The sequence below is a fragment of the Parasteatoda tepidariorum genome, chromosome 9, assembly GCF_043381705.1.
Source record: "Parasteatoda tepidariorum isolate YZ-2023 chromosome 9, CAS_Ptep_4.0, whole genome shotgun sequence".
Taxonomy (NCBI): Eukaryota; Metazoa; Arthropoda; class Arachnida; order Araneae; family Theridiidae; genus Parasteatoda; species Parasteatoda tepidariorum.
Genome location: NC_092212.1, coordinates 72,084,145 through 72,106,883, shown reverse-complemented (window position 1 = coordinate 72,106,883; position 22,739 = coordinate 72,084,145). Strand labels below are relative to the sequence as shown.

Genomic DNA, 22,739 nt, shown 5'->3' with positions numbered 1-22,739 from the left:
ATTGTCATAATGAGATAATTTTTTAAAATAAATAATTATTAGAACATAATTTTAAAGCTACAATTAATGAATGCATTATTTAAAATACATTAAAATCTAAATATTGGTTTTTATTTTAAACAAAAACATTATAATTTTTAAAAATATTCATTTTAAAAATTGCTTATTATTCTTGACACTGCATAAAAATCCACAAATCTTGATTATTTATCATTACAAAATCTCACTTTTAAATAATTTTCCTAATTTTCTGTAAGAATATAAAAAATTGCCAAATTAGAGTTGCACCCGATTGCTAATTTATACCTTGAACAAAATTTTTATTAGTTTGACTGCACTCAAATTTAATTATTTTAGTTTCTTTTAACAATTAATTATTTCGAAATGATAGCATATAAATAGAATTTTTAAAATATCAAAAGAAATAAATACTAAGACATAACTAAACCAAATAATAACTTATCAATGACATAACTTACCAATTTTATTTCACAGCATATTTATAAATAATAATATAGTGAATAACTAACATACATTCACTAACCAACAGTACTGCAGCAAGAGAAAAGCTATATTATAAAATTAAAAGTATCTTTAAATATATACTTTTATTTTATAATATACTTTTATTATTATATTATAATTTTCCCACAATACACTAGCACATAAGGAAATTTTTGTACAAAGGAGAAAATAAGAGCAAAGAAATTACTTGAAAATAATAAGCATAAACAAAAGCAAAGAAATTATTTGAAAAAAAGATGCGATTTATATAAAAAATTAACGCAGTTTTCAATATCTCACCAAGTTTAAAAGAATGGGAGTAAAGCTCTCTGATAATAAGAGAACTTAGTAGATAGTATAGAAATTTTGTACTTGTTTTTCCAGAGTTTGCCAATTCATAGTGTGAAATAGCACATATTTTGATTTAAGATGAGCTGACCCATTTCAAACAGCATTCCAAATAAATTAACTAAGTTAGATGGAGAAAAAAAGTGCAAAAAACAACTATTTACACGTTAAGAATAAAATGATTTAATATTTTCTTCATAATATTTCAGTAGTATTGTCTTAATTAATTAAAATATGGCAGAATAAGTTGAACTGAGCGGTCCTAAGGCGTATGACTTCATAATCGAATGAAAACAAACAAATAAAACCTGAGCGACAGACGGATAATCACATGGCCCATATCGATTAAATATATGGATTATAATTATCGATGAAAATCGATTGCTTATCAGCGATAAAAAGTGATTAAATACCTCCAAAGAAGTAATGATAAAAAAAATTATTTTTTTTGTCAACAATATGATACTACGAATGGATGGATGACCGGATAAAACTAAACCGAGGTGGCAAAGGGGTTGATATTGTCTGACTTTTGCGTTACTACAGTGCGGCTTTGAGGAGAACTCCTCCAGACTGAAAGTCTGGGGCAATCTCTGGTGCTATGGTAACAAGTGAGAGCACATTTCTAATGGGGGGATGGAGGAAAGAAGGTGTCAATTGGTTTACTCACGATGAATTACGCTAAGATTAAGATAAAACTATTCACCCCACACCCCTATTCGAAGTGACCTTTCCTCGTAAACATAGTACCCGCCACGACGCGAGACGGGTGTCTGGAGGAGTTCTCTAGGAAGTCGAACTATACTTCTGATTTATTTATTTTTGCTTTTTAAAAGTACGCCATCCAATATTAATAAACTTTTAGTAGGTAGGTACTTTATTTACGTCGCGCTAGAGCTGCACAATGGGCTATTGGCGATGGTCTGAGAAACATCGCTGAGGATGATTCGAAGACATGCCATCGCAATTTTGATTCTTTGCAGAGGGGATGGCTCCCTTGATTTGACAGCCCGACGATCTGCTCGCGAAATAGAGCACTTTACTGTAGAACAGTTTAACGAGGACCGATACCGCACACTCTCGGTCCTTAAGTATACTGATCTAAGTGGTTACCTACCCGCTAACTGACTGTAACCAGTGATACTTGACCACTGCGTTCTACTGGGAACCGTGTCTTTACGATACTGCGGGACTTCAGTGTTTATAATATAATGCATTTGAATGAATGAATTTAGCGAACTAAATGAATTTAGCGAAGGTTAAATTGAAAGAACTTTAAACTTCGCTAAATTCATTTAGTTTTAGCAGAGCGCTGTTCAGCACTTGGCTAGCTGGTACAGAGTGAGGGGCAATGCTAGCACGAACATTCTTTATAAACTTTTGCACCTCTCCAAATATTGTCGAATTCATGTACAATGGATACCCTCACACGTAGATATATCAGGCAATGAAATGACATATATTCTAGCCAAGGCAGGTGCAGCAGAGGCCACTGCGCCTCCAGTGTCTCTTACCTCCTCAGTGCTCTTCTCCAATTCTAAAGCCAAAAATAAATCAGCATGACTCACTCCACCCAGTCACAATTGGGTAAACTTACCTGCATGAACTAAAAGAGCTACGTCAATCCAATCAAGTCTATACAAATCCCTACTAAAAAGACATATATATTTGCTTATTAACATTTCTCTATATCTAGTAATACTTTTTACTCTATTAGTTTTTTTTCAACGCCATTTTTTTTCTCTTTCTTTATTAATTTATTTTATTCATTTCTTTTTACATTCCATATTGTTTTTTTCTTTCCATTTCTTACTTTTCCTCATTTTATTTATTTTTAAATTTTTAAAGCATTTTTCATTATTGTTTAAACTTTAGTTTCTAAGCATTTCAAATTAATTTCATTTAGTCATGCTTAACCAATTTAATAATGATATAAAACAGTATACTATATCAACAAATCTTGACGGACTTAACATTCTACAAATTAATCTTCAAAGGTGCAAAGCAGCTATCTTTTTATTGCAAAAAACGGTTGTTGAGCACGGGATCGATATAGTTTGTTTTCAAGAACCATATTCTCCTAAAGGAACAATAATAGGATACCCAAGCTTTTGGAAACTTTTCCTGTCGGCAGATGATAAAAGCGGTATATTCATACAAAATAAAACAGTAACTCCTCTGCAGTTAGATATCCTACAAAATTCAGTTTTGATTTCGATAAATTCATCAAATAATTCTCCATTAATTTTAATCTCTTTTTATGACTCTCCAAGTGATAACGAAATAAATTTAATGAGGGATTTAATCTATTACAGCAACAAAAATTTTTATAATTCACCTACTTTAATTTGTGGGGATTTTAATGCTCATCATGACTTCTGGGGATATAACAACAGTGATGCCAGGGGCGATGCTTTACTAGATTTCATAACATCTAATGATTTGAAAATTCTTAATACCCAGCCAGCGACACCGACATTTGTAACCTCCTTAACTTCATCATTTCCTGATCTTACTTTAACAAATAATCCAGATGTTTTAACATCCACAACATGGAATGTAATGGATATAAACAGTAATTCTGACCATAAGTACATATTAATCCAGCAAATAACACATACTCTTTTTCCTCATTCACGCGATTCAAAACGAAATACGGAAATCACAATAAGTTCAGAAAAGTTTTTTCAACTTTTAACCTAGACCTAATAGATGATTTAAATACAATACAAAATCATTCAGACCTAAACAGTTTTACGAATAACTTAATTAATAAAATTTTTATAAGTTGTCAACAAACTTACAAAACTAAACTTTCTCATCGTCCAACAAATGCCACTTGGTGGACAGCACAGTTAACAATTTACAAAAAAGAACTTCAAGCAATTAAAAGACGCTTCCAAAGATCAAATGATATAGAGGTTATTAATAAATATAAAACAATTTATAAGAAAAAAAGAGCAGAATATAAAAAACATATTATACAAGCTAAATATAAAAGTTGGCAGATTCTTTGCGAAAACACTAAGAATATTTACGGTGCCCATTATAAATCCTCCTTCAGAACAAATTCATATCCAACAATACTCACAAATATATACAACAACAATTCTCAACTTGACGAAGCAAACAGCATTCTCAAAAATCTTTATCCTGACGATAATATTATTCCTACACGTCCACTAATTTAAAGTAATAACACACCGGATCCCCCATTCACACACAATGAGTTACAACGCCTAATTAAGTCTCTTAACAGCAAAAAAGCACCCGGCATCGATGGAATAGATTACATTGTAGTTAAAATTTTATTCTCATTTTTCAGTACTTTAATACTTAAATTTTTCAACAAATGTCTTGCTCTAAATTATTTCCCAGATCATTTTAAGAAAGGTCAGGTTTTACTTTTTCTAAAAAAGGGCAAAGATACAAAACATTTAACATCTTATCGCCCAATCACCCTTCTACCTTGCTTGGGTAAATTTCTGGAAAAACTTATTATTAAAGGACTAAATTTTCATTTGGAAAATGTAAACGCCCTTTCAGATTTTCAATACGGTTTCAGATTCGGCAAGTCAGTTCATTTAGCTTTGGATAATTTTAATGATAACTTAACACACCTAAAAAATAATTACAAACAAGTTGCAGCTATATCTTTAGATATTAAAAGTGCTTTTGACAACATTCAATATAGTATAATTAATAATGAGTTGTCAAAACATCATATTCCCTCTAATCTTTGCCTTTTCATAGAAAGTATAAACACAAATAGACAAGCAATTGTTTCAACAGATCAAGGTTACGTAACTAAAAACATTTCAAAAGGTTGTCCCCAGGGGTCATGTATTGGTCCTACAGCATGGAATCTTACTATCAATAGTTTGCTTAACATACATTCCGAAAATTATATGATCCAAGCTTTTGCAGACGATCTGATTATACTGACTTTTGCCAACTCAAGGAGAAATTTGGAAGAGATTACTAATAATTCCCTTAATGAAATTCACGCATGAATTATTCAAAATGCTCTAAATCTCTCTATAGAAAAAACAGTTTACATCCACTTTTATAACACAGATCGCAGTGCAATATTTAAAATCAATAATATTAAAATTAAACATTCTAACCATTTTAAATATCTAGGAGTAGTCATTGATAAAAAATTAAACTGGGGTTCTCACATTAATCTTTTAAAACAAAAATCTAAAATATTATTAAATTCGCTTCAAAAAATCAACCAAAAATCATGGGGTATCAACCAAAAAGCGAGAAAATTAATATACAATACAGTAATAATTCCCGCATTAGCTCATGGTTGCAGCCTATGGGCTACGAATATCTCTCCACGTATTTATCGCTCTTTACAATCTATTCAAAGAAAATTTCTTTTAAACATGAGTAGAGCATATTATTCTACCCCAACGGCAGCACTTCAAGTACTAACAAATATTCCTCCTCTCGCAGAACAGATTATGTCAATATCTTGTTCAACAACCGTAACTCACCTCCAAAAAGATGCCAATTTTAATAATATAACGTATAATACACTAGACTATGAGAAAAAGCTAAAAATACCACATCGCCATAATTCTTTTCACACAATTAACAAAATAACTTTAGTAGAACAGAATAATTTTGATTTTAACAGAAAAACAAACTATTTTACAGATGGCTCGAAGACAAACACAGGCACAGCTTTCGCTTTCCTCAATATTACACATTCACAAAGCTACACATTAGACAAGGAAATTTCAGTCTTTCAAGCCGAACAGTTGGCAATCTTGAATGCATTAAATATATTAAGAGCACTGAAAACTTCAATAATAACGATATTTATGTAATCTGGTCAGACTCAAAATCATCAATATCATCAATACTTGATTTTGGCACAAGTAATAGAATTTCTTTTGATATTCAACAAGAACTACAACACACATCAATTCAAATTTCCTGGATTAAAGCACACAGCAATAGAGTAGGTAATGAAAAAGCAGATGATTTAGCTAAACAATCTACGAGACAACCGAAAAATTATGTATACCCACTTCCAGTTTCATATCTTAAACGACGTATTAAAGATTCTCTTCTAACAAAATGGCAATTTCAATGGAATAATTCAGACAGAGGCAGACGTCTATTCAAAATTATTAACAATGTTACTTTTTTTAAAACAATTCCTCCAAAACAAGTCATCTGGTTCTTGACGGGTCATGGACCATTCCCAACATTCTTTAATTACCTGCATATAACAGATACTGATCTTTGCACCTGCGGCCAACAAGGTTCGCCTGAACATTATCTCACTAGTTGTTCCTACACTGTCTCCTGGCATAGTCGTCAACCTAGCCCAACAAATTTAGAAATTTGGCAGAAAACTTTTATTACAAACAATACTTTAAACAAAAGATTAATAACAGTAATGAACTTCTTAGCGGATAATGACTATCTATTAAAATTTTAATAACTTCCCATTTCACATGTATAATATTTTTTTTGTCTCATTTCTTCTTAAATTCCACGCTTTCAGTAAAATCTGTTCTTTTTTTTTATTTTTTAAATTTTTAAATTTTTTTAAATATCATGTTATTTAGGCTGGAGTGCAGCTGGACCAGCGGCCAAGTCCTGGGCTATATGGTTAAGGGTTTTAATAACCTAGGTACATTCTCAGGGCTTGGAGGAAAGAAAAGAAGAAAAAAAGTCACAATTGGTACCAGACCGGGTAGCTGTTTGGCAGCTGATAAAGACCGTCAGTCTCAAACTGCCATTACACGTCTCGGCTGTGGACACCTGAAATCACTGAGGTACTCTGGAGGAGAAAAGTGTTTTTCCCTCTGTACCAAGTGCTCTTCGGCCCAGGTATCCCCTGAACATCTACTGGACTGCCTCGGTCTTTTAAAACAAGACCTTATAGAAAGACCCTTACTTGTTTTAGACTTTTTGAAGGTGAACAAACTCATGGACCTTGTCTAGCTAGGCTAGAAATGGGGATTTAAAAGAAGAAGANGTATTGTGCCCCGGGCGCGAGTTAAGCTCGCTACGCCACTGGCCCAGGCATCCCCTGAACATCTACTGGACTGCCTCGGTCATTTAAAACAAGACCTTATAGAAAGACCCTTACTTGTTTTAGACTTTTTGAAGGTGAACAAACTCATGGACCTTGCCTAGCTAGGCTAGAAATGGGGATTTGAAAGAAGAAGAAGTTTTAGCAGAAAACAAATTCACTTAACTTTACAAGCATGCTATGTTGCTACCCAAAAAATAAACGAAAATATAGCCCAAATAAGGGATAACAGTCAAAATATGACAAACCTTACGCTGTATTTATGTTGTGATACTAATTTTCTTAAAATTATTTAATGCTCACGACCTTCAAGAATTTCATAGATTACATAAAACTATCATTAATAGTAAAATTAAGTGTAAATTTAAACTCAAATCGCAATAATAAAACTTAGAGTATTTTTTTACTTTACCTTATTCTTAACAATAATAAAAAAAATTAAGTCATAATAATAATAAGGAATATAAAGCCTGTTCACATAACGCTTCATAAACGTAACATCCTGATATTGAAAGAATTTATATTATTTCCGGTTCCATCCAAAATATTGAATTGATTTCCGAAAACTTAATCCGAGCTCAATCCGAAAACAAAAATACGACTCTAGATAATAACAGAAAATATAAAATCTAATATTATATAGCATCAAAATCAATTCAAAATAATATTACGGCGAAAGCTAGATAAAATGTTAGTTAGTATAGAATGTCCCGTTATATAGTGAAGAGAAAACAACGACCTTTTGTATCTTACTAATATTCGAAAGTTATGTCTTTAACGTTTGATTTTGTTGGTTTTCCAATGTTATCTAATATTATGTGTTTTTGGGGAGTCGTATTATTTAGTAGTAAAATCTTTAAGCAAATTTTTTAACACGATTTAAAAGAACGTGTTTCTATATGCAAAAAATGAAAAAGGGGTAGCTCAAGCTTTCATTATTAGGTTTTATTTAGCAGAAACAAGATGATTTTGTCTACCGTATCATTAATATTATGTTTAAGTCAGAAACCAACGCACAATCCTCATAAAACGAAAAGAAATAGCCATAATTGTGACTTAGTTTATTAACTTTCCCTGTAGGGAGGGCAGACTTTATTGATGGAGCCCAGTAACCGGCACTAACTTTAATAAATTGTAATATTAGATCTTATTTTAAGAAGTGATTATTTTTAGCAATTATTATAATATATTTGTTCGATTTAACTATTAGCTATTCAAACTTTCCACTTAGACAGATTTGAACTGAAACTTTCACTTGGCTCATAGACGGAAGGATTATCGGATATCCATGTTTATAGAGTGTATTTATTCTAAGAGCTATAAGTCAACATTGAAAAGATGTATGAGCAAAATATTATATGACAAAAGTACTTTGACTAGATTATTTGATCATATTTACAAATGAATTATAAAAAGACATTACGTACCAGCTTTTCGTTAAGTTCTTCAAATCTAATTTCATAGCAATATAAACTTTATTACCATTTAAGTGTTTTTATTTGTTTATTATTCTTGTACGTCAATCTTTAACACTTTCACGATGAAATTGATAAGAATTCTACGTCTTAGGACGAAGTTTGCGTTTTCTTTAAATCAACTCTACTGTAAAAAAACAATTTTTTATATTTCTTTTTTGTAATTTTCTGTGTACTTGTTTTCGGAGTTTTAATATTTGTTTTATTTAATTTTACAAATTTCTACCTATGTTTGTTATTGGCACCTACAAACTTTGAGGAAGGAATATACCCTCCAACTACTCCGGAATTTCCGAATATTCAAATAATATATATATTTTTTATTGGTAGTAATGAGAGTGTAATAATTTTCCAGTTATTTAAAGTGTTATGAAGGAATGTAAGGTTTTTATTGTTTGCGAATCGATAAGATTTTTTTACTCACGTGGGTTTTGATTCTCACTTTCGTAAAAACAACGATATCCCGGTCAAACAAAAGTAAAATCTATTTGATATTTTTCATGCAGATAAAATTTAAATCCCAACCACATATGTCATATTTATTGTTTATGAATCACAACGTATAATCTGCAGAAAGATAAAGTAAATAGATAAACAAAAGTAAGATTAATTTATCTTCGAACAAAATTAAAATTTTTGTTTTCTTTTTTCAACAATAAAAATCATGCGGCCGGTGATTAGATTTTAAATCGATCAGTGTTTTATGAAATCTAAAATTTTTTGATTTCTGTTTCATATACCAAATGAAATATTTCGTCTAGTTCCCAGAAAAAAAGATAGAAAATTGATATAAAAATTGATAAATAGATTACATTTTATGTATATAACTACGTGTTAAGTGTTAGTCATAGCATAGTCATATTCGTGTTTTATGGGTTTTTTAGAACGGCAGCATATTGAATCAGTAGTTTATAAGAAAACTACATTAAAAAAAGATACTTGAAAACTTTATGATGCATTTATGTAATTTATTTTTAGATGTTTTACAAATCCTCGGGCGGTAGTCTAGTAACAGATACTTTATTAAAAATTGCACTGACTCATCAGTTCAAAATAATAAAGTTATAGCAATAAAAAGTCGAATTAAACGTAATATTTTTAAAAGTTTAATGTACAATATTTTACTTGCTGATTTTCATGTTTAAACTATTTTAGTGCATTGCGAAGAATCATCTGATTTTATTAGTTTCATAAGGAAATGGTAATTTTGTTGTCCTTCTGAGAAACTTTAGAATTGGTTTTTAAAAAACTTCATTTTGTGAAATTTCTAGATTTAAAATAATATGTTAACAAAATGTTCTGTTTCCTTAAAAAAAAAAAAAAAAAAAAAAAAAAAAAAAAAAAAAAAAAAAAAAANAAAAAAAAAAAAAAAAAAAAAAAAAAAAAAAAAAAAAAACTGAAAATTGGATAATTGACTCAGAAATTATAAATTTTTTTCTTTTTTTTTTGCTGAAATAAATTGTTTTTAAACATGAAGGAAAATTTTAACAACAAAATTTTCAGAAAAACTTCATGTTAAAGTATATATAGTAACAAGGGAAACAAAATAACAACAACTAAAAGTTTTGCAGATAAGTGCTGTAGATTTTGAAAAAAAAATGAAGCTTTGTGCAAATTAGATCTAGAGGAGTAAAGAAAGCTCCAACCAATAATCAGAGATTTATTTACTTGGTAAAACTGATAGCAAAAATGCATAGAATAAAGAAGAAGGAAAATAATTAGCGAATTTTGACACAAACGAATTCACTTAACATTAACAGCATACGTAGGTATGATTTAAGTAGCAAAATTAATGAAAATTATAATTTAACCATAATTACATAATTTCACCTATTTATAAATTAATATTTACAAAAGCTTAAGTTTTTATTGAGGGATTTTATGTAATGCCTTTCTGAAATTTCCGATCATTTAATTATAGTTTATTATTTCCAAACTTGATGGGCATGTAAAATGTGAGACTCGTTTTTTTTTTCCTCTTAAGAACTATTTCTATTCTATAAAAACAAAAATGTTTATTAAAAAAAGAAACTAATGTTATTTTAAATATAGGAATCGCAAAACAAAATGATGAAAAATTTTAAGTTGAATGTTTGTTTAAATAATCTCATATTGCCACTGCAAACTTTAAAAACTGAAATAAAATCAACACTAACCAGATCAGACCTCACCTAATTATTTATCATTGCCCATAAACAATCACTATGTTTGGATTTCATAGTTTGTACTGATTTTAGAGATTAGAGATAAAAACTTAGCATTTGGTTTTATTTTCTGATTATAAGTTAAGGAAATTATGAAATTAGAAATAACATTGCGTGGTTCCGCAAAAGGAGTGAACCGGTCAACGAGTCACGTGATAGGGTTGTTGGTATCCATGTGAAAAGCATCATGAGCAGTCGTCTAATGCAGTGCTCCCCAACCTTTATATCATCGCGCACGGGTCAACGTTTGATAATTTTATCGCGACCCGCGACGTTGATTGCTTTTATTTAATAATTTTAATTAAATCACATCGAAACATGCTTTCAAAATCAAATACACTAACATGAAGGTTATTGGTGCAGCTTTATGTGACGTCACTCAGCTCCAGGTTAAACTCCCGTCCATGGAAAGTCGTACATACTCGAAAGAAACAGTAAATAAAATAGTTTAATGTTCCTTGTTCGACCCAGTATCATTTGATCCACGGACCGGTATCAATCCGTGGACCGGGAGTTGAGGACCACTGGAATGCATCGTGAGCATTATAAGTCTATGGTTTTAATTGTTGACGAGGGTATAGGCCATAATCTGGAAATTGCTAAAATTTTTTATTCCAGCTTTGTGGCTCAACTATGGCTTGAGATCACTCCACGATTACTAGAACTTGTGTTTAGTCATTTGTGCAGCATTTCTACTCTGCATTAAAAGAAAAAAATAAAAAAAAAAAATCATTGGTACATCCCTTTCATGGGCCATTTATTTCTAGTAAAGGTAAATTAAAGTATTTTTTTAATTGAAATTGTTTTAAGAATAGTAATTGATATTAGAAAGAAAAAACCCATTTAGTTTATAAAAAGGTAATTTTTTTGGTGGTAAATATATTCAACACGACCATATATTACTTATTGACTTTTATTTTTCTTAATTTATAAAATAAATTTTATAAATGTTACAAATTTCAAAAAGAATTATGTATTTTATAACTTTTATACGTTTTTTTAAACTAACAAATGGTTACCAATTTTATTCAAACGGACTTCAAGAAAGCTGAAGTTATTAACAAATGGAAACCTAAATTAAAAGTGGTGGGAAGTATACTTCCCACGGTCTTCGAAAGGGTTAACGTTCATAACGAACGTTAAGTATCAATAAATTTTTTCTTCTCTCGTACTCCTTTCGCTTGTTGAGTACCCGAAAAATATTGTGCAGTACGTAGTAAAGTTCTTTTGAGATTCGTGGAAATAACGATAAAACTTGTAGAATTCCCCGTTTTTTTAAAAAATAAAATAAAATTAATAATCAGAGATCGAAAGAAGGAATTCTGTGTAAGCAATGACGTCATTTGAGTTTTTGATAAAGATGGATTGCAGTAAGAATGTTCTATTTGATTGTTATGTTAAGAAATATCTTCGATTCATAAATCCTTTTCTTAAATATAAAAATAGTTCAAAATATTGTGTTCCAGTTGCTATCCGCTAGGTACAGTCGTGACCTGGCATTCGGTATTTTTCGACACTTGTGTGCCAACACCAAGGAAACAAAACGTCGAATTAGACTCAATTCAACTCAAATTCCCATCTGACATGAAAAGTATTATTTGGAATAAATTGTTTGGGATTTAGCGCTTTAACAAAATTGATAATGTCGAATGTGATTTGGTTCTTAAAAATGTTGCAAATGCATATATTTAGGTCATAATATAACTATACTTATGTTACTCACATAAAATATAATTTGATGAAAACAAATTTCTTCGTTTCCATCGAAATAAATTTAAAAAATGAAATAATTGTGTTATCAGTTTTGGAGGAACGCGAGAGCGAGACAAGGTTCTGGCAGTTAACCCTTTAACGGGCCCTTTATTTCTAGTAAAGGTAAATTAAAGCATTTTTGGAATTGAAATTGTTTTAAGAACAGTAATTGATATAAGAAAAAACTCATTTAGTTTATAAAAATGCCATTTTTTTGGTGGTAAATATATTTAACATGACCTATTAGGAACTTACTGACTTTTATTTTTCTTTATTTATAAAATAAATTCCTTAAATGCTACAAACTTCAAAAGGAATTATGTATTTTATAACTTTTATACGTTTTTTAAAAGTGACAAATGGTTACCAATTTTATTCAAACTCACTTCAAGAAAGCTGAAGTTATTGAAAAATGGAAACCTAAATTAAAAGTGGTAAAACGTGGTGGTAAGTATACTTACCACGGCCTTCAAAAGGGTTAAAAAGTTAATTTCTTTATTTCATTAAATTCCACTTAAATTTTAAAATCTTACTTTAAATTTCACTTCGCTTCATCATAGTATTGATTTTATTTAAAATCTATGCATATTAAATATAGTTAAAATGTACTTACTGTAATTATGAAGTGATGAAAACTACTCTGTCTTTAAATCTAATCAACTTTCAACTGCAATATACTTTCTATACGCACATATAATCACAAAACTAAGAACTATATATTCGCAAAAACTAAGAACATAACAAAATTTATACCACAAAACGTACTTTAGGTTTTCTATCGAAAAATAAACACTTTAAACATAGCCTGAAAAAGTTTCGTTCTTAGTGGAATATTATTGACTTATCTCTTACAGTTGCTGAAACCAATCCACTTTGATCAAGTTGAGATTGCTTTCAACGAGTATGATAATTATTCAGGTCCATGATTAAAGCTCTTGTCCCTTTCGAGATTGGAATTTCAGTCAGGCTTTCACCGAATTTTCGCTGATAAATAGGTGAAAATGATAACACATTTTATGTTAGTACACAATTTTTAAGGGAGAAAGTGATGTTTTGTGTAGGAATTGATAATGTATTGTAGTTGAAACGTGACGCATTGATAAATAAAATAGATAATAGCGAACTCTCTGTTCTAGACAGAATATTCATATGGGTGTCAAAGTACGCGCTCATGTTACCAATTGTTTTGTAATTCTAAAATGAATATGGTTTTTAAAAAAAAAAGGAAAAATGAATTTCTTACCAGGAATAAAACTGAACTTATGCTTGAAATCAAAAATATTTTTAGTATCGATGGTGAAAATCAGCAACAATAATTTCGAGATTAATTAAGAATCCGAATGTTGGTAAAAATAAATAATAATAAAAAATTATTTCATGTGCATTGAGCTTGATTCTTAAACTCAGACCTAAGTACAATGAAACAAAAAATAAATAAATAAAAAAATTAATAAAATAACACTCTGGATCGCCCCAGATGCAGACTCCCTACTAGATGGCTCTACGACATCAAAAATGATTGGAAAACTCTAAAGATTAGAAATTGGAAGGGAGTTGCCATGGATAGGATGTGCTGGCGTTTGTCAGGTGTTGAGGCAGCCAAGGAACGCAAGGGGCTGTTGCGCTGACAAAGAAGAACACTTAGGATAATTTTAGCTATCTAATAATCGGATTTGCATGAATTAAGGTTTGTTTGATTTGTTCATTTACGTCGCACTAGAGCTTCACAATGGGCTATTGCCGACGGTCTGGGAAACATCCCTGAGGATGATCCGAAGACATGCCATCACAATTTTGATCCTCTGCAGAGGGGATGGCACCCCCGTTCGGTAGCCCGACGACCTGCACGCGAAGTCGAGCACTTCACGGTATAACAGTTTAACGAGGACCAATACCGCACACCCTCGGTCCCTACGCAGACTGATCCAAGTGGTCACCCACCCGCACACTGACCGCAGCCAGTGATGCTTGACTTCGGTGATCTGCTGGGAACCGTGTCTTAACCATCAGTCCACTGCGGGACCATGAATTAAGGGCCAATTGTAATGGTATATGAACAATAGAGAAATAAAAGAACATACAGCATGCGAGTATGTTAAACATTGTTTTTCCTTAAAAAAAATTAAAAAAAAAACGTCTAATGCTCGTTCGCCTCCCAAAGATGAGACCCGGGTGTGAATCCCAGAGATGGCTGTTCGATACGAGTTCTGCACTTGGCTCGCACCGACCTTAGTTCTGGGGTAAAGTATCCACAGTGGTAGACGGATATGGGTTAGAATCTCTTTGTCGTTAGGCTAAGCATGGGAGGTTTTCGTGCTCTCCATGCAAATGCGAGTTAGTTTCATCAAAAGTCCTCCACGTCGGCAACTTTCTCCCAATGCTTGACCAAGGAGTTTCCTATGTCTTCTGGATCGGGTTCAAAATTGCACAGCTACGGAGTTGAACATTGGTAGTAGTAAACTCAAACGTTGTGAAATCAGACTTTAAAGTTTACTCACTCTGTGTTAAGTTGTTTGCCTTTTTTGCAAGTTGTTTATTTAACCAATAGCTCTCAAATAATGAACATAAAAGATTTTTTTTTTTTTTTTTTATTTCTATCAACATTAAATAACGTTTTCTCAAAACAATATTCCCCCTACTCACATGTTGCATATTCAATTATTTTTCCAATTTTATACTGATTTGGCTAAGCATTTAGAATATTCCGTTGGATAGAGGAAAAAAATAGAATATTAAAAAAGAAGGAAACAAAAATAAGATAAGTTGAATTACTTTTGATCCATAATGAGCGGATTCTTGAGCATTAACATGAAATTAGTCATGTAATGTGTTATGTAATGTAATTAGTTATGTAATTTATTAAATTGGTTATAAGTTTTCAAATTGTGAGACTGTGAATCAGACTGTGGAGTTCACATGCTCTGTGCTAACAAAACCTTGTTTTGACAGTTAAATTTAAGAAGATTCATAATTCACCAAATTTTTTACATCTTAAGAAGTTTCAAGGATTTGGTGGAATATACCGAAAGTAAAATTAATATCGATTTCATCAGTCAGTTTATGCAGAGAAAATACGCTAAAGGGTGAAATACATATTTTTTTATTTTAAAAACTTGTAGTTACCCTTATAAGTAATTAAGATAAAAAAAATTTATGGGAAGTTTTTGAATTTTTATTGACTTATTTTATTTTGCACACTACGAATTGTATCTCTACCTCGCTGCAAAATTTTGATGAACTGGCAATTTTATTCTTTTATACTAAATATCAATTTTAGTAAACAATTTTTTAAAAAATATCTTACAGTGACATCTTCTCAAAGACATGAAAAAGCATTCCGGTGCTTAAGTTACTAAAGTTTTAACCAATTTGTGTTAATTCTTTATCAACAACTTAAGTTTTAAAAAATGTTTAAATAAGAAAAACGCATGCATAAAATAATGCTAATATAAATAATAGAGCAATTTTTTATCAATTATAAAATCAGTAAATGTTCATCGATGACATCTTTATTTTGTTTCATTTATTAATTCATTCATTTTTTAGAGAAACTCACGATCAGGAGATTGATTTGTTGCGCCTTATTATTTTATCACTAGCATTAAACAAGTTGGATAAAAGTTTAGAATATTTTGAGCAAAGTTTAGAATATTTTGGGAAAAGTTTAATAACTTCTAATGAACAATTCATATTTTAAAAATTAAACATAACTTTGAAGTATATGTTTTTCGGATAAATAAATGTATTATATTTTAATTCGAATCTTTTAATTTTGCTCCAATTTTTTCATTGAGAAATTGCTTTGTATATCATAGTTCAAGAATTTCTTACTTACAAATATGTACACACAAAATAGCTTAACTATTTAATAATATAAATTCAAAGTATAACTTTCCTAAACAGTTCATATATTACCAGTGCAATTAAATTGAAATTATAAATTGTTAGTAATTTCAGTAAATAGGCGCATTTATATTGCATTACATATTTGTATTCCTTAATTGAGCAATAATTTTTTTTAGCAAAAATTTATTTATTCTGCTTATAAGTGCAGCTAATGAAATCAGTTATTTCAATCTGTTACTAAGCAAATTATGATGAATAATTTTGAGTTGAATGTTTGTTTAAATAAACTAATACTGCCACTGTAAACTTTAAAAAGTGAAATAAAATAAACACCAATCAGATCAGATCCCATCTAATTACTTAAATAATTCATTGGTCATAAACAATCACTATGTTTGGATATCGTAATTTGTACTGATTTTAGAGATCAGAGAAAAAAACTTAGCTGTTTGTTTCTTTGTCTGATTATAAATTAAGGAAATTATGTAATGCAGTGTCGTGTAGTGCATCGTGAGCATTTTAAGTCTATGGTTTATGAGGGGATTGACTATAATCTGGAAATTGCTACGATTTTTTATTCCTATTTGTAGCTCAACCATGGCATGAGACCACTCCACGAAAACTAGAACTTATGTTTGGTCATTTGTGCAGAATTTCTATTCAGTATTTAAAAAATTTTCATTGTTACTTAACGTTCGTTATTCGAACTCCCTCGTTCGTTAAGTACCTGCAAAATATTCGGCAGAACGTAGTACATTTCTTTTTAGATGCGTGGAAATAACCATAAAACTTGTAGAATTTCCTCGCTCATTCACTATATTTTTTAAAAATAAAATTAATAATCAAAAAATCGAAAGAAGGAATCCTATGTAAACGACGTCTGACTCATTAAAAAAGATGGATTGCAAAAAAGAATGTTCTGTTTAATTGTTATGTTCAGTGGCGTACGCAGAATTTTTTCAAGGGGGGTGTTCATAATTTTCTGAAACTACTAAAAGAAATTCGAATCTGTTATAAAGCACTATTATTTCCCTAATTTAGACAGCTAGACAATTTTGACTTTTTATTTAGACAACATTGTTTAGTTAAATTTTGATTTGATTTTTTAAGTTTAAGAACATAATGTAATATTTTCTGAAAAAAGTTTAATATGTCATATGGGTGGAAAGCAACACTTTGAGGGCCACTTCCACATTCATCAGATTTTGTTATGCTAGAAACATTTTCTTCAACGGAAGTATCACATTTCTGTACAACAGAAAAACTTACATTGGTACTAGATGCTGTCACCTCACTAATTTCAGATCGTGATTTTTTCTCGAAATAATTAAAAATTAAAAATTGTTAAATCCTAAAGATCCAAGAACAGCAAATATATGTATATATTGGCACAGAAATATCCGCTATGCTACGATCTCAAAGTTTCGAGCTGGAATGAATAACTTCAACGAGCACAGTATCTCTGGTATTGTTACTGATTTCTTCACTAGTCGAAATACTGGCGACGACGGGTTCGGCGATTGAATGAACTTTTTGTTAAGACAAAACAAAACAGATTTAGCGACAAGCTCCGAAAGACAAGCGGCAGAGATAACTCTTAGTCTGACTAACTAACTCCACTGTACTCCGTTCCCCCTTTTATATAATTTTTCACCGCGTCTCCAAAATTCTCGAATTGTCTCAAAGACGACAGAACGTCTAGGATTCCAGAATCATCGCGTAAAGACCTCGCGAATGACAGCCAGTCTCGAAAACTATACTGGCAGGACAGAAAGGAACCAGTCCGTAACAGTATCACGTGAATTTGGTTTCAAAAGTACAACCCTATTATAGTAAATGTTTTTTCAGTATTCTGAGAAATACCTTGAGAAAAAAAAAAGTAGGCATAAGGTTAATAAAAATATATAGTCTTAAAAAATAGTAGCTCGCATAATTTCTACTAAAATTTTTATTTTTGCCATTTTGTCTGAGCTCAAGGGGGGTGTTTAAACCCCTAAACCCCTCCCTTGCGTACGCCACTGGTTATGTTAAGAAATATCGTCAATCTATAAATTATTTTCTTAAATACAAAAATAGTTCAAAAATATCGTGTTCCAGTTGCTATCTGCTAGGTGCAGCTGCAACTAGGCATCCGGTATTTTTCGACACTTGTGTGCCAACACCAAAGAAATTAAAGGTATAACATCAGCATATCAACCTCAATTTCCAACTCGTTTTCCCTCTAACATAAAAAGCATCATTTTCAATAAATTGGTTAGGTCGCTTTAACAAAATTGATAATTTTGAATGTGATTCAGTTTTTAAAAATGCTGCAAGTGCATATATTTCTGTCATAATTTAACTGCTTTTGTTATTAATATAAATACAATTTAATGAAAACAAATGTCTTTTTTTCATCGAAATACATTTGAAAATTGAAATAATTGAGTTATCAGTTTTTTCTTTATGCAAGACGTACGCGAGAGCTAAACAAGAGTTTGGTCAGTTAAAAAGTTACTTTTTTTAAAATTTATCTCGTTAGATGTTTTGCTAAATGTCTCGTTAAATCTCTTTATTTTTATTTATTTCGTTTTAAAATTTTGCTTTACGGCATTTCCTCACTTTGTTTTTATCACAGTCTTGTTTTAATTTAGAATCTATGCATATTAAATATGGTAATAATATACTTACTGTAATTATGAACTGGTTATGAAAACTATTTTGTCTCCAAGTCTAATCAACTTTCACCTTGAATATACTTTCTATGCACACATATAGTCACAAAACTAAGAACATAACAAAATTTATGTCACAAAACATACTCTAGGTTTCCCATCGAAAAATAAACACTTTAAACACAGCACTACGGAATTTTTGCTGATAAATAGGTGAAAATGATAACACATTTTATGTTAGTATACACAATTTTTAAAGGAGAAAGTAACATTTTGTGCAGGAACTGATAATGTTCTGTAGTTCAAATGTGCCGCATTGATAACTAAAATAGATAATCGTGAACTCTCTGACTCAGACTGAATATTCATATCGGAGTCAAAGTACGCGCACGTGTAACCAATTGCTATATAACTCTAAAGTGAATATAATTAAAAAAAAATTGGAAAAAATTGAAACTTTTTACCAAGAATAAAATTGCATTTAGATGCTTAAAATAAAATAAATATTTTATTATCGTTTGTGAAAATCGGCACCAAATGATTTCGAGAATACTTAAGAATCAGAATATTGGTAAAATAAATAAATAACCCTTCTCAAACTCAGACCTAAAGCACAATAAAAAAATAAAATAAAATAAAGTAACGCTTTGAATAATTTTAGCAATCGAATAATCGGATTTGTGTGATGGGTCAAATGTAATGGTAAAAGAATAATCGAGAAATAAAAGAACATACAACATGCGAGTATGCAAAACACTGGTTTTTTTGAAAAACGTCTAATGCTCGCTCGCCTCCCAAAGATGTGATCCGGGGGTGAATTCCAGCAATGGCTGGTGATACAAATTCCGCACTTGGCTCGCAACGACCACAGTGCTGACGTAAAATATCCACAGTGGTAGACGGATCATGGGTTATAACTCCCTTGTCATCAGGCTAACAGTGGGAGGTTTTCATGCTCTCCATGTAACGCAAATGCGGATTAGTTCCATCAAACAGTTCCAAATGAAGACAAATTTCTCCCAATGCTTGATCCCGGAGTTCCTTTGTCTTCTGGATCGGGTTCAAAATTGCACAGCTACGGAGTTGAACATTGGTAGTCGTAAACTCAAAATTGAGTCGGCTGTTTAACGATGGTTATTAAATAATGTTTGAGAAGATTCATTCTTCCAATATGCATTGATGAAAATGCTGCTTGCCTTTTTTGCAAGTTGTTTATTTGACCAATAGCTCTTAAATAATGAATATAAAAGATTTTTTTTTTTAAATTTCTCTCGACATTAAATAGCATTTTCTCAAAACAATATTCCCCCTACTCGCATGTTGCATATTCAATTATTTTTCCAATTTTAAACTGATTTGGTTAAGCATTTAGAATTTTCTGTTGGATAGAGGAAAAAAATAGAAAATTAAAAAAGAAGGAAACAAAAATAAGATAAGTTGAATTACTTTTGATCTATAATGAGCGGATTCTTGAGCATTAACATGGAATTAGTCATGTGATGTGTTATGTAATGTAATTAGTTATGCAATTTATTAAATTGGTTATGAGTTTTCAAGTTGTGAGACTGTGAATCAGACTGTGAAGTTTACATACTCTGTGGTAACAAAATCTTGTTTTGACAGTTAAATTTAAGAAGTTTCATAATTCACCAAATCCTTGACATCTTAAGAAGTTTCAAGGATTTGGAGGCATTTCAAGGATATATCGAAAGTAAAATTAACATTAAATGCTCAAACTTATAATAATTAATCGATTTCATCAGTCAGTTTATGCAGAGAAAACACGCTAAAGGGTGAAATACATATTTTTTGTTCAAAAACCTTGAAGTTATCCTTTTTAATTAATTAAGTTAAAAATGATTTATGGGTTTTTATTTTATTTTACGCACTGCGAAATTTGTTTCTACCTTGCTGCAAAATTTTGACGAACTGGTAATTTTACTCTCTCATACAAAATTTCAATTTTAGTAAACAAATTGAAAAAAAATATATCTTGTAGTGATTTCTTCTAAAGGACATTACAAAACATTCCGGTGCTTAAGTTATAAAAGTTTTAACCAATTTATGTAATTCTTTATCAATAACTTAGGCTTAAAAAAATGCTTAAATAAGAAAAACGCATGCTTAAAATAATGTTAATATAAATAATGTAACGATTTTCTTCTAAATATAAAATAAGTAAATGTTCATCGATGGGATTTTTATTTTGTTTCATTTATTTATTCATTTATTTTTTAGAGAAATTCATGATCAGGAGGCTTCATTTCACCTTATTATTTCATAATTACTGAATGATATGACTTAATTTATGTTTTTTAAACTTTTTAATATATTTTTAAAAACAGGACTTATCCTTTTTTTAAGTGGTAACTAAACTTTTGTAAATGAAAAATTTTCACTTTTGAAGCATTTATATGCCGAAAATAATATCTGTACGATTATAATGGTGTCGAAACTTCAAAATTGACTTTATGAAAATTAAGCGGACATTAGGAAGTTTTATTTAAAAAAATTATTAAATTTTACACAGTTTACAGAAAAGTTAGTCAGTTAGTTATCAGATTTTGTCATCAGTTATATTACAATATCAGACACGAAAACGTACTTTTTCTCAATAAATGCACCTTTTTACGGAAGATTTTGGTTCTTATCATCAAAATGGGAGGACAGTCTAGAAAATATGGTCCAAAAAGTTTACTCAAGAGAGTGACTGGAAAATTTGGGCTTCTTAATTTTTCCTCATTTCAGAAAATAGAAAAACTTTTGCATTCAATTAGAACATTTGTTTATCAAAAGATATTTCCTTATAAATCCATACAAATAGTTTTAATTATTTTGTCTAATAATTATCAAAAAATATTTTAAAATGCAATCTATTCAGATTTTTAGATAATTTTTAACCACGCTATTTTAAATAAAGAATTCGAAATTCGAGTGACTTTTCAATGATGTCTTGAACAAAACGTTTCCTCTCTTTTGTTTCAGATACCTCACATTACCTCTAACAAAAATACCCTTGAAACATATTTCCAAATAGAAAAATAATTTTTTCTTAACGTTCCGAACTTAAGTATCAAAGTGTCTAAAAAAAAGTTTGTTACTAACAGACACATAATATTGAGCAAAATTAAAAAAAAAAAAAAAAAAAAAAAAAAATCAGACAAATTTTTTTTAAAAGCTATTTTAATCTTAATCATACTGAATGGTTAAAATATGATTAAAACCAAAAACCTATTAAATTGAGAAAATTATTTAATTCATTGTCAAAGTTATGTGTCACGTTTTTGTTTTATATTTAACAGCAATTACTTGTCACCTTTACATACATATTTATTTTGTTTAGCTGAAATATTAATTGAATGAATTTACACTTCATTACGTACCAAATAGAGTGCTTTTGACTATAGTTTATTAATGTCCGACAAAGCCAATAAACAAAAACTCAAGCAGCATTTTCTCACTGTGTACAAAACTTACAGTGTTTTTAGTTAAGTACATGATTTAGTTTTCGCACTTTTCCCTTAAAACGATTAACTAAAACATTCTATAATGTGTATAAAATAGTATGGAAATTATTTTTCCCAAAAATACATGAAAATTAATTTTTGCCGTAAATATCCAAGTTTTGCATAATTACCAGATTCATCTAAAAACTTTTTTTAAATAACTTTAAAAAAATTTTTTTTGGAGTTTTTCCAAGAAGTATATCCAAGAAGTTTCTAGAAATATGAACACATATCAACCATTTAAAATGATTCGCTATGATTTACTTTAAAATTAGGATTTGAATTGTCTAGCGCGTTTTTTAAAAAAAACAGCTCTTAATCACAAGTGAGTAAAAAATAGTAGAACAGTGTTTTATTTATAGGTTTTATTTTACACTGTAACTATATAT

At 30.1% G+C, this 22,739-nt stretch overlaps 1 protein-coding gene across 6 annotated transcripts in view; it reads right to left on the bottom strand.

The window, feature by feature from the left end:
- Window positions 1–19,061, bottom strand: part of LOC107453639 (major facilitator superfamily domain-containing protein 12) — a 39,267-nt gene extending 20,206 nt beyond the window's left edge. The window contains exon 1 of one of the 6 annotated variants that reach the window (XM_043049920.2): window positions 18,861–19,061. The gene's annotated coding sequence lies outside the window, so the exon portion shown is untranslated. Of the gene's footprint in view, window positions 1–804; window positions 1,151–10,544; window positions 10,656–12,957; window positions 13,224–18,860 lie in introns of those variants that run through there. The other 5 variants (XM_043049921.2, XM_043049923.2, XM_043049922.2 and 2 more) reach the window with 5 other exon arrangements.
- Window positions 19,062–22,739: the final 3,678 nt, after the last annotated feature.